Below are 12246 nucleotides of genomic sequence, written 5' to 3'. Positions count from 1 at the left end.
ATAGCTCATGACTATCAGAGATTGCCAGCTGGTACAGATGCACGATGAAGGGACTATCCTTCATAATCTGACTCAATCTTTTTTCCCTGCGTGAGTGTGTGACTACAGGCCAATGCCCCCATGCTACCCCAGGTTAACAGAACCCAGTTTGAAGATTGAGTAAGACTGTTCAGGTGATTCTAGCGAAAGAACCCACCACCACTGTATTTTTGATCACCTTGAGTGCTGTGTATAAGTTGTTTGCAGTGTTGTCACGTTTACCATGGATAGTCTACTAACGTACCATGTGGACATTAGATTAACTATTGAAAGTCACATCTCTAAAAATAATACCTTCTAATTTTAATACTTTTGTTTTTGGTTTCTTTACAGAGATAACTCCATTGTCCAATACTATGAATATTTTTTATTTCTTTGTAATAACACTGATACATTAAAAAAACGGTGGAAGAACATTATCTGTTGAATAGAGACAACAGGGATCTACGAGTCCTGAAGAAAGCCATCAACCCATCGGGGCCTTCAATATCAATACCAGCCAAAACATGTTGATACAGAGATGGTATGGTGAAAAGTGCCCAGAGATCATCATTAGCTTGATGTATTACTTTTGATCCTGTTTAAGATAGCCCACACATTAAACCAAGCAGATTGGGCGTTTCCTTAGGCAGTTTTATCTGATTATTCTGTAGTGTGTAAATCCCTAAGTATTCTTTTAGAGCTCAATATCTCTTTAAGCTCCACCACTGTACGCATGAATGTACCGTTAACTGGTGGCAACATGCCCTATGATGAAGCATCCCACAAAAGTGGGTGAGGGTATGAAAAATAGGGTACTTTTAGAAGGTAACGCCTTGATTCACATTTTCCATCAATCTCTACATGTGAAAAGTTCTAGATTACCTCTGAGCATCAGTGAACTCAGGCTAAACCACCACCCACTGACGTGATCCTTCTAGACCTGTCCACAACAAATGACACATTGGATCATGATCTTTTTGACTACCAGGAAAAATAGCAGGGGCTCAGCATTACAACGGCCCCACGCATTCCTGTCAATTGAGGGGCAACAAATGAGAACTGGTAGCAACACCACCTAGTAACTGAGACGCTCCATCCTCAGGGTCTCCCTAGGGTCCTTCCTATGACCTCTTCTCATCAGTACCTACTCCCAGCCTTTACCAGAGTTCATCTCCCATATTCAGCACAATTGATACAGATACAGATAGATGGCAATCTGATATTTCACACCCATTCCAACGGCCTCACACACTGAGAACAACTCTCAACTCAGCATTAAAAGTGAAAAACATGGATTATGTACTGCCCCTGACCTGTTTTACTCACAGCTGATCGCAACCATATGAAAGTGCTCCCACGTTCAGTTCATGTAGCTGGTGAGGTTTTTCCTTCTACTCCAGAGTAAACCCTACATTGATCTCACAAAGCCTCTGTCCTACCCCACTTGAACTCCTACACCATAGAGGATTTTAAGTATCGAAGACCAAATGAAGACATGCAGAAGGTTCAAAGGATCCAAAATCAGGCAGCCAGACTATAATGTCTCCTGAAACACACCCACTGATACCCAGTGGAGCAAATAATAAAATTGTATACTTTGCCCTGAAAGGCTTCGGCAGGAGGATGGACTGTAATACTTGCAAGGTGGCCTGAGTTACACCTCAAACTGGAATTTAGGACTGCACAATGCACATCTGGTTGTCCAGGCCAAGTTCCACCCCTTAAAACAACGGAGAAAGCCAACAAAGGGCTCCTGCAACATCTCAAAACACCATTATGGCGCCTGAGGAATACGTCTAGCCAACCACCTTCCAAGGAAGCCCAGAAGCCTCCTTTATTTAGGGAAGCACTAGACCCCCATCCTCAGCAATGAAAAAAGATTGAGTAAATACTACCCATTATAGACTTGCGAGGCTGCGTCGACCAAAACGAGATGCGTCAATCCTCAGAGCCGGTAACCTTTACTGTTTGCACCGTAAACGGTGACAGTGTTGGACACTCAGACCATCCCCAGAAACCAGCCTGTCAACATGGTATTGATCAAATAAATAAATGTCATTTTAACAATCTGATCGGGTCAAAACACTGCAGATCAGTTACTTTGTTAGTCCTTCCTCCACATTGATACCCAGCGATGCACAGCTATGTCCTTCATAGGCGTTTCCTTCTCTTGGAGAAAGCATCATAACACAGCACAGGGGCCCTCTCAATGTCATGTACACGGGACAAAAGGCCATCACCCGACCCTCCTAACACATCAGAAACATATTCTCTGTTAAATTGTAAACTAGACCCTTCAGTGCAAATATTCCGGTTTAAACTAGGATCTAGCATTTCTGGCCACTTATAGAAAGCAACAGTTTAATCAGGGGGACACGGACTGGGCTGTCTTTAAAAACAAAAATGCTGCTTTTTAAAAATTAGGAAATATCTCTCGATGTTGTACAGTAGTGATACCCAAGCTTCCCAGATCAGTGTAATTTATCAATACCATATGAACAGACAAGTTATCTCTTTAACAGCCCTAGTGCAGGAGCAGGTCTTCAATTGGTGTAACAGGTGCAGTGTCACCAGGCCAGTTGGCCAATGGGGCCCCAGTGAATCCTGATGATTACTGCACTAGAGCCCATGGCACACTGGCTACATCACTGCCCTACTGCACTGGAAGGAAAAACCAAACTATAAGAGAATTGTGGGTAGAAAATAAAACAAGGATAATTCATTTAAACTGCAGCAAACGAGATGCAGGGTAAGCTTAAAGTGGCACGCACATAGTATAATGTACAGGCTTTGCAATGAACTTGTTTTAATATGCAGCACTATGGGGCTGGCATGCACATACAGAGTAAAATGTTGAACTTTGACCTCTTTAAAATGGACAGCTTTAGGGTTATCGCAGCTGATCTCCATTCCCAGGTGAATATGTATTCAAACATCTAATCGATCATTACATTTGTGTGGTACAAAACATATTCATACACATTTAAAAATCACACCCCACTGTGACACTGACATGTACCACACCACACCAGCAGCACAATGGGACCACGTCAAAAGGGCATTATCGGCCATACACGCATTGTATGGCACGTCACTTACACCAACTAGGAATTCAAATAGGGTTTGGGCGAGGGGGGCGATCACTGAATTTTGAAATATCTGAGGGTTTAAATGCACATGCTGCAGAGTTCTCCGTGTGTGCAGCTTTTTTCAGGCAACCATAAAAATGACAAGATAACCTGGTGATTAATGTTCCTGCTGGGGAGAGGTTTGTGTTTTGTCTATTGGCAGTTCTGTCTCATCATAAAGTAGTGCAGAGGGTGAATGTGCTTGCTGCAAAGAATGGGTACCATGCCCATTACAGAATTGTATTTTATATGCAAAGCTCAGTGGGTTGTTGCTTTTGTCACAGATCCCCAATTGTGTTACTTGTATTTCATAAGATGCAATCTTAATATAGCTCATTGAGCTATGAACTGTCATCAAAAAGCTGCATGCAAACTGCATGGTATAGGTTAGAATGTCATGTTTTTCCCCAGTCTTTCATTATCCCAAATGTTGCTAAAAATAGTTAGTTTAGCTGGAATTAAATTCTTATAGGTAAAGCCAACCCCAACTGTGTTACATTTTTAAATCCAGGGTTTTTGCTTCTCCAGACCAAGCACTCTTAAAAAATACTACCTACAGGAATTTCAGGATGGGAGATGCCACAATGACTACATCTCAGACTCCTCGTCTCCGGCATCTGTGAAATGTACCATTTGGCCGACAACAAGTCCTCGAATGTTGCGGCCATGGACTATGGATATCAGAGATTGCGGTTTTGATGAATGCCAAATGTAATCCCTGCTCCCCCATCATTGTAGGTCAGTATTCTTGATGTATTCATGTCCCTGTGGTGCGGTTAATGAAAGTATGTAGCAACAGTGTTTGTTCATGTGTACCTCTTCCCTCACCCCTGCCCCACCGTTTGTTAAAAAATACATATATGTGTTACCTACCAGGATGGTAATTCTAGATAATTTCCATTTGTTAACCAAGCAAAGATAGATTTGATAAATGTCAGCAATTTAAACCAATGTTTTTTTCTGATGTCTCTAAACAGCATGACAATTCTGATTATTCATGTCTACCCTCGAAGGTTGTGCGTCTTACTCAATATCAGAAAGCAGCTTGTCAACACACCCTTTGCAAAGTGAAGTCGCAATCCCAGGGTAATGCAGCACTTCTTTATTTGTTGAATGGAGGTAACATTTAATTTGCCATTGCTCTAGGCCTGACTAAAGCTCAGTCTGGGAAGAAACCGTAATGCAAGTAGTATTGTGGTTAAAGTTAAATGAACCCTAGTGCGCCAACTAATTGCTATCCTTTCATTCTACTTTAGGTGTTCTTCACTGTGGATCCATATCTCAGAATAGCGATTCCATTAACTAAGATTCTTGGAAAAGCAGGGTTTGAAAGCCAATTATAAATTTCATCCCGGCTTTCGTGATAGTGGGTAAGTAAGTAACTTTCGAGGGTAGAAATGAACAATCAGAATTGTCATGCTTTTTAGAGACATCAGAAAAACATTGGTTTAAATTGTTAACATTCATCAAATCTATCTTTGCTGGTTTAGCAAACAGAAATGATGTAGGGTTTTGTGATATTCTCCGGACCAAATTGAAACATCATCATAACGATGCCCAATATTGAGCCAATATATATGTATATGTATGTGTGTATATGTGTATATATATATATATATATATATATATATATATATATATATATACACACACATTTTATTACATATAAATGTATGTATATATAACTGTGTTTTTACCCATATACATGTATATGTAAAAATATATACACACACACATACTTATATGTATGTGTATAAAAATACATACAAATATATATTTTTTGCAAAAGCACATGCTTTTATCACACGTGCACTTTAAAAAAATTGTAAGTATTTTGCAGATAACTATAAAGCTATCATATATATATATATATATATATATATATATATATATATATATATATATATATATATATATATATATATAGGCTTTATACTTACCTGCTAAATACTTACTTTGTTGTAAAGGCATGTGTGGTAAAGGCATGCGTTGTAAAGGCATGCGTAGTAAAGACACAGTTGTTGTAATGACCATGTTCTTAAGGCATGCGTTGTATTGGCATGTGTGGTTCCATCATACAACTGTCTATGTTTACATCACACAGAGATAAAGCCCTATTTTTCAGGCAAACAGTTTTGATGCAGAGCCTGCGTTGAAATGGGAAAATATCAGTTTCCTCGCTCAGAAAGGCAAAGGCATGTTCCAAACACAGTACATAGGTAAAGAAACGTCTGAAAATTAGCTCCAGCAACTCCAAGGCGGGAAGGATAAGGGCTTGGGCCAAACACTCTATTTATAGTATATATTTCTTTTTTTTTATCTTGCCATCTTCCAGTTCTGTTCTGGTGCTGTAGAGATGACATCTCACGAAGACAGCAACCATGCCCTCTGGTGAATATGTGTGCCAGAAAGCTATCAGATATCTTTTTAACCCACCCCGGCCTAGCAGGGCCTTCTTTGGAAGGAGTCAGTGTGGAAGTGAGCTATCCATCCCCTCCTCCCCTCAATGGGAGCAGGGAGGACCTAGAGTTGCCCTCAGCAGGTGAACCAGGCAGAGTGGGTTGTTGAGAGGGGAGGAGTGTTACAGAGGGAGATCAATTTCAAATATGGTCAACAAACTAGTCCCACCTTTTCCCAAGTTAAGCATATTGTTGTAATGAAGACACTCTGAAGCAGGTGAAGTTCAAGCGTCTTTATTCTGTCATCCACTCTCCGAAAATACGTCAGGGAAGGTAACAAGGGAAAAGGAGAGAGATTACAACACATATATAGGTCTTGCCCTGCAGTATAGCCTGTTCCAACTGTCCCTGACTCCTTTCTGACATCTGTAATTAAATTAGTAAGAAAATTAGTGCTGTAATAATATGTGGCAAACAGATTACTGGGCGTTATTGTACTTTCGTTAAAAGTTTGGTTTGAATCTTAAGTTGGTCCCCACTGGTCCCATCACAAAGAAATACTTGCCAGCTCCTGTTTGCACTCAATATGCGGGTTTAGCACTCTCGTTTGTTGCCTTATTTTGATGTTTTCATTCTACCACCCCTTTCCAAGGACGTTCCTCTGGTGGAATTTTTCAATTTGTACTATCATATTTGGTTGTACTCTGATGAGACCCTTGCTTGCATTTTTTGGTTGTTGTCCCTAATGCCATCAGAAGTTACGCCTCTCTGGTCTTTGCAGCCTCTTCTTCTACTCTGTTTACCGTGTTCCTCCCATAAATTCCCATAAAAACAGTGTAGCTCTGAGCAGCTTGGTACCCATCAGCAGCAGATCTGAGTAGAGCAAGCAGGAAATTTGGGAGTTTTAAAATCCCTGTGCAAAGTGCAGGAAGCAGGGGCAATGTGCCTCATACACCAGCAGTGTGATGGGTGTCAGCACTGCTGAGTGTCAGTGAAATGTACTCATTGCCTACACAGATTTAAGTTAGGCGTATATTGGCTAGGTATATTACGGGCTAGCTAGGTGACTAAAAGGTGGCCAGTATGGGGCACACTTGACTCACCACTTTCCACTCATTGCGCACACTGCTTTCACGGCCCTTCACAACTCCTCCACAACCAACAATTTAGCCATTTTTATGACGAGCCTGGGTAGAGCAGGCGCTGCTCTGCGAGGAATGCTGTATTGGAGTATGGATTTGAAACCCCACCCACTCTCCACCAATATTTGTCATTAGCTTGTGTCATTGTCCTTCGTAAATGCTGGCTCCTAATTCGTTTATAGGCTTGTTAGTCCCTCCTTAGTACCGCCTTGTCTTCATTTGTAACCTCCCATGAGAACTGACCCTTTTACTTCGGTTGTTACACAGTACATCTTATTCAGTCTATAAGCACTATTTTCTTTAATGCATTTCGCCTACTGTCGGTACTACATATTTTCCTGCAACATTCAGTGCGCATGCACGCTTTCACGGGGCGCTTCTGCAAAAAATGCATTTGTTTGTCAACTTGATAAACAAACGCTTTTTTGGGTAAAATCGCTGCATACCGCACTTTCACTTTAAAAGCAGCCGCAGACCTTTCTTCAGACACGGCTAGTCTAAAGAAAGGGGTGTGGCCTCTATTAAACCTGAAAGCAAACATGTGGCGCTTGTAAACAACAAGAATTTGCAATGCTATATGTCTCTCATTTTAGAAACTTTGACCTATTGGTATTGTAAATGACAATGCCTATTATTATTGCAGGTTTTTTAAACACAATAAATTAAAGGCATTGGGGCATATGTATCAAACGATTTTGTATTCGCAAACGCTGCGATTCGCAAAAAAACTGCGTTTGCGAATACAAAATCGCAAAATGAGATGTATGAGCCATTTTAGCGTCGCACTATTAAGGAATCGCTAATTTTGTGATTTCTTAATTTTGCGAAAGCATTTAAGGAATCGCAAATTGTGATTCCTTAAATGCTATGTAACACGCACCCAAGTTGTGCGATTTCCCCTTAAGAAATCGCAAATTACCACCAACTTCAAGTTGGTGGTAATTTGCGATTTCTTTGAAAAATTCACTTTTTGGCATTTTTCACAGTGCCATGTGGCGCACATACATGCCCTTAGGGCATGTATGTGCGCTATATGCGCACACATGCTAATTTCAGGGGTGCATCAGGGTGTCATCATGACATCCTTGCACCTTTGAAATTATTCTCAATTTGCGATTATCAAATTGCGATTCGCAATTTGAGAATGACTTCCCATTCATTGCAATGGGCCTCCTGGCCCATAGGAATGAATGGGAAGGTATTCCTTAATTGCGATTTCGCAATTTGCTAATCGCAATTAAGGAATATTAAGAATTCGCAAAATATGTGCGAATTTTTAAATACATCCCGTTTTGCAATTCTCAAATAGCGATTCTCAAAAAATCGCTATTTGAGATTCGCGAATGGAGATTTTGATACATATGCCCCATTGTCATTTACAAAGCCAATAGCTCAAAATCTTGCAATGGTGAGACCTATTGGATTGCAAATGCTTGTTCATTGCACGATTCGGTCAGAGACGAACAGATATCAAGGAAAATACCTGAATCATAAGGAGATGAAAACCCTATAAACATAGTCCTCACTACCAAAGTGGCTGCAACTAAAGTGAAAGATGGGATGTGCGCATCCGATTATTTGTGACAACTACTGGCGTTCATTTAGCACCGCTCGAGCGTTTCCATTTCAAAGAAAAATCCAGTCGCACCGACACTAGCGTCTCCCTAGGAACCACCTTCAATGGTAAAATAAATATAAATCTGGAATGTAGCCCTTTATTTTCCTGTGCTGACGGAATACCAGTGGTGCTCCACAGAAGCCGCCACACACTGCTCCTGGGCGCAGCAGCGATCACATCTAACATGGCGCCCAGTAGCGCGGGGCATCAGTTGTAATTTATTGAGTCTGCGTTTCTACAGCTTTATGAGCGCTCTGCTCTGATCATCCGTATGCTCAGAATGCTGTGCCCCATGCTGTGCGTAGAACCACACTGTGACTGCTACAATGAGTCATGGGAGCCCTGAACACTCCTACAGAACTGTGACTTTCTTACAGGATCTCCTTTTGTGAAGGGGGCAGCATGGTTTTGAAAAATAACTTGAAACTCCTTTGTTAGGCAAGATTGTTTTTCCTTTCCTAACAAAAACATATGAAGGGATTTCTCCCTGGTGAATTCAATATATGATATACCCTGTGTTCAAAATGGTGGAATATTGTTATGCTTTTGTCCCACTCTTGTCAAAGTAATTGGGGCGAACCTGGCAGAAAAAGCATTTCTATGGCAACAAGTAAAAGAAGCGAAACCTAACCTTTGGTGAGTACTAACAAAATGCAGAGCAGCCAAGACTGATATTGAAAGAACGAATGTGAAAGTGAAAAGGCATGTTTAGGCAATGTACACATCCGCAGAGGGCCATGAACATAATCCAGGCCATTTTGACACAGCAAAACAGGGGCAGATGTATTGGTTGTGTAAATATAGACACATATGCTTCTGTTATTTATGTAAGTCTTATTATTTTTAAATTATTTTTTTATATTTTTTTCATGGAGTACCCTCTTACATTCTGATCTCCACACAAACTGTCTCCATGCACAGGTTACAGCCTCACATATTACATCACTCATCACATTAATAATAAGATAACTTATATGGCATCTGAAATTAAACCAGTGACAATAACACTTTGCATGATGGGGCGGGAGTTATAGTTACCTTAGTAAATATGACATCAGAATTTTAGTCTTATTAAAAATGTAAAATGTCACCTTTTTTTAACTGACATTTTTACTTCACTAGAATGTGACTTTAACCTATGTTTTGTCAATGAATGTATATTTTACCAGTACCAGAATTAGGTTTCCAGTGTTTACAGGCCTGTGTGGGAAGCTTCAGTCCAAGGGGAAAGATTTTGAGCAACTAGGGGACAGGGGCCATTGTGTTTTGCCTACTGACTGTGCACTTTGCACATCTGCATGCAATACATGTTCCAAACATTTAGATCATCCTGATTTACCATCATAACCCCAATGTTTACCAAACTCCAAGAATTCAATAATTGGAGGAGGAGCCAAGATGGCGACCGGGATGGCAGCATAGGCTCCCGGCTCCGTGAACCTCCGCACCCCGCACAGATATCCTGCACGAGATCCTTAGCCTGCGCTATCTGCCCGTGTTGGTGAACGCGAGCGGCAACCGACCGTGTGACCCCGAAGTTTCTGGCAGCGATACCGCCGGAGAAATGTCCGTCTGAAGTTTGCGGCCTGTGCAGCCCTGGAGCCGGGACCTCGAGTGGACGCCGTGGCCGGGCGGCAGTGTAACAACAGCGGCCTTCGGTGACTGGGTGGAGTCGGACTGCCGGAGTGGTGCGAATGTCGGCCTGCATTTCGCCGTGGTCGTTCCTACCACTACGCGTAGCGGAACGGGTGCGTGCCCGAGGTGGCCACTCCAAGACTCTCCAGTGATTGCCTCAGCCTTCGCCGGTGAGCTGCCCGGACGCCGCCCGTAGCTCGCCCCGATTCTCGCGGGCTGCTCCCGGATTTTCGTGGGCGCTGGTCCGTGGTGGGGACGACTGTGGCCCGTGACCACACACCGGACACATCATTTGCCTGCCCCCGGAACCCTGTTCCCAGCGACATGGAACCCGAGGCGCTTGGGCCTGAGTCCCGGTCCCGAACTGGGTTGGATCTACCCAGCGGCCATTTTAGTAGGACAGTGTCCACTATCCTGTACACTGGGTTGCAGCAGGATTGGGAGGGTGCGCCTCTGAGGAGCGTAGCGGAGCAAGCGCCGGGAGCTGTACTGGGGTACGGTGACCTTCTCGAGGCCCTCGGTGCCCTTCATTCCACCTTGGTTCACGGCGCCTGGGTGTTGGGGAGCAAGCTCGATGGAGTGACATCAGCGTTGGAACAGTTGCCGCCTGCCTATCCCCAGGTGCACTGGGACTTCTTACACCGCGCACGAGGGGACAGTGTAGTGGCCGCCCCTGTGAATAGTGCACGCCTGGACTCTCCGGACAGTATATTAACGTGCGATCAGCTGGCTGTGGATCTGGTCTGTTCCGGAGGTTTCGGACCTGAGTGGGGGGTGGTGGCCTTGTCCCGTGCGCGGCCTCCGACGACTCAGGCACCATCCAAGCAACGGTCGCCTACTCTGCCTGATTCCGCCTTCCTGGGCCTGGTGTGCAGTGTAAATCCTGGCTCAGCACTGGGAAAGACGACCCTCCATAGAGCTGATTGTGTCGACCTTCAGAGCCCTCTACCCTACTTGTGTGTGTCGCTTCCTGATCTTTATTGGACGCTTTTCTTCCTGGTAACACTGGACATGGCACTGGGACGAGGGGTATGCATGGGTGGGTTTGCAAAGAGTGGCCAAGGATGAGGCTGACCCTTCAGAGATGGTCATCTACTAGGCGGGCGGGCTCGGGCGTTGTGTGCTCTCACGGCATAACTGTTAGTGTACCAAGTGCGTAATGCTCCTTACTTCACTTTGACAGGGTCGATTTCGTGTTCTGTATTGTATGCTTTGCGGGAAAACGTATGGTGCGGGAGGGAGAAGCCGGGGGCGTGTTTTACAGGCCCTCCTCCAGTTTATTAATACTCTCTCTACCCCCCCGTCTGGTGGGGGTTCTTTTCCTACTCTTTTTCTCTGTTTCTTCTATATTTCGGGTCTGGTTCAGGGGCGACAGGCACACTGCTGGGGGGGGGGGCCGTACTCATCTGCAGAGGTGCAGGGTGGGGGGTTGGGGGGGGGGATTCTTTAGTCTTTAACCCCTTTTTTTCTATGGCCTCCTTATCTTCTCTTATTCTTCTCTGTCTTTTTCTGGGATCAGCATGGTAGAACTCCTTTGTTGTTAATCACTGCTGTTTCCGGAGTGCCATAATTTCCGTGGAGTTTCCTGGGTCTTGGGGCAGGGGGGTCGCAGGCGCAAATGGCCGTGTCAATCCTTCACATCCTGAACTTCCTGTTTCAGCGCCATTGCCTAGATAGACTGCTGTTTATTGTTTACGTTCATCATTCTGCCTGCCATTTTTCGCTGCTGGGAAACTGTTTGGCGCCTGATCCTTCCATCCTCTTCTATTATAAAATGTAAACCTTTATTATCCTTGTCTCCTACTTGGGCCGTTCAGAGACTGAGAGTATGCTAACGTCGAGATTTTGCACCCCGAGGTGCTGACTGTGATAGATTTGCTTTCTGTTATCCTGACTGTTTAGCGGCCGGCCCCGGGGGTTGTAGGCCCATACGTGTAATTGATTGAAATATCAATAAAGGTTTTCAAAAAAAAAAAAAAAAAAAAAAAAAAGAATTCAATAATTGCGCATGAAGTAAATGTTTTGAATATCCCCATGAAATGACCTTTATGACACAATTTTTCTGGTGTGGGCCACAACATCTGAACAGCCTGCAGGCCAGTGTGGGTGACGCAGCCTGGGAGTGATTACGGGAGCATGTGAGGTAAGTGGGCTCAGTGTGTGAGGGAGGAACCAGGCTATAAAACCAAAACCAAGGCCATGGTTGTGTCTGAGCTTGTTCTTTCCATAGCTACAACATATTACAAAAAGTTACATCTACTAAGGTTCTTATGGGAACCTTTTGCAAGCCTACTCTATTAGTT

At 43.5% G+C, this 12246-nt stretch overlaps 1 protein-coding gene and 1 long non-coding RNA gene across 2 annotated transcripts in view; one reads left to right on the top strand and one right to left on the bottom strand.

The window, feature by feature from the left end:
• LOC146785754 (uncharacterized) overlaps positions 1-2090 on the top strand; it is a 61441-nt gene extending 59351 nt beyond the window's left edge. Inside the window, exon 4 of the long non-coding RNA XR_014970790.1 lies at positions 373-2090. This is a non-coding gene — a long non-coding RNA (uncharacterized LOC146785754). The remainder of the gene's footprint in view (positions 1-372) is intronic.
• The window catches only part of DNER (delta/notch like EGF repeat containing), a 1164201-nt gene that overhangs the window by 1016759 nt on the left and 135196 nt on the right, over positions 1-12246 (bottom strand). The gene's annotated exons all lie outside the window — the stretch shown is intronic.

The sequence above is a fragment of the Triturus cristatus genome, chromosome 11, assembly GCF_964204655.1.
Source record: "Triturus cristatus chromosome 11, aTriCri1.1, whole genome shotgun sequence".
NCBI classification, from domain to species: domain Eukaryota; kingdom Metazoa; phylum Chordata; class Amphibia; order Caudata; family Salamandridae; genus Triturus; species Triturus cristatus.
Note: the sequence above shows the minus strand (reverse complement) of the source record. Positions and strands in the feature narration are given on the sequence as shown.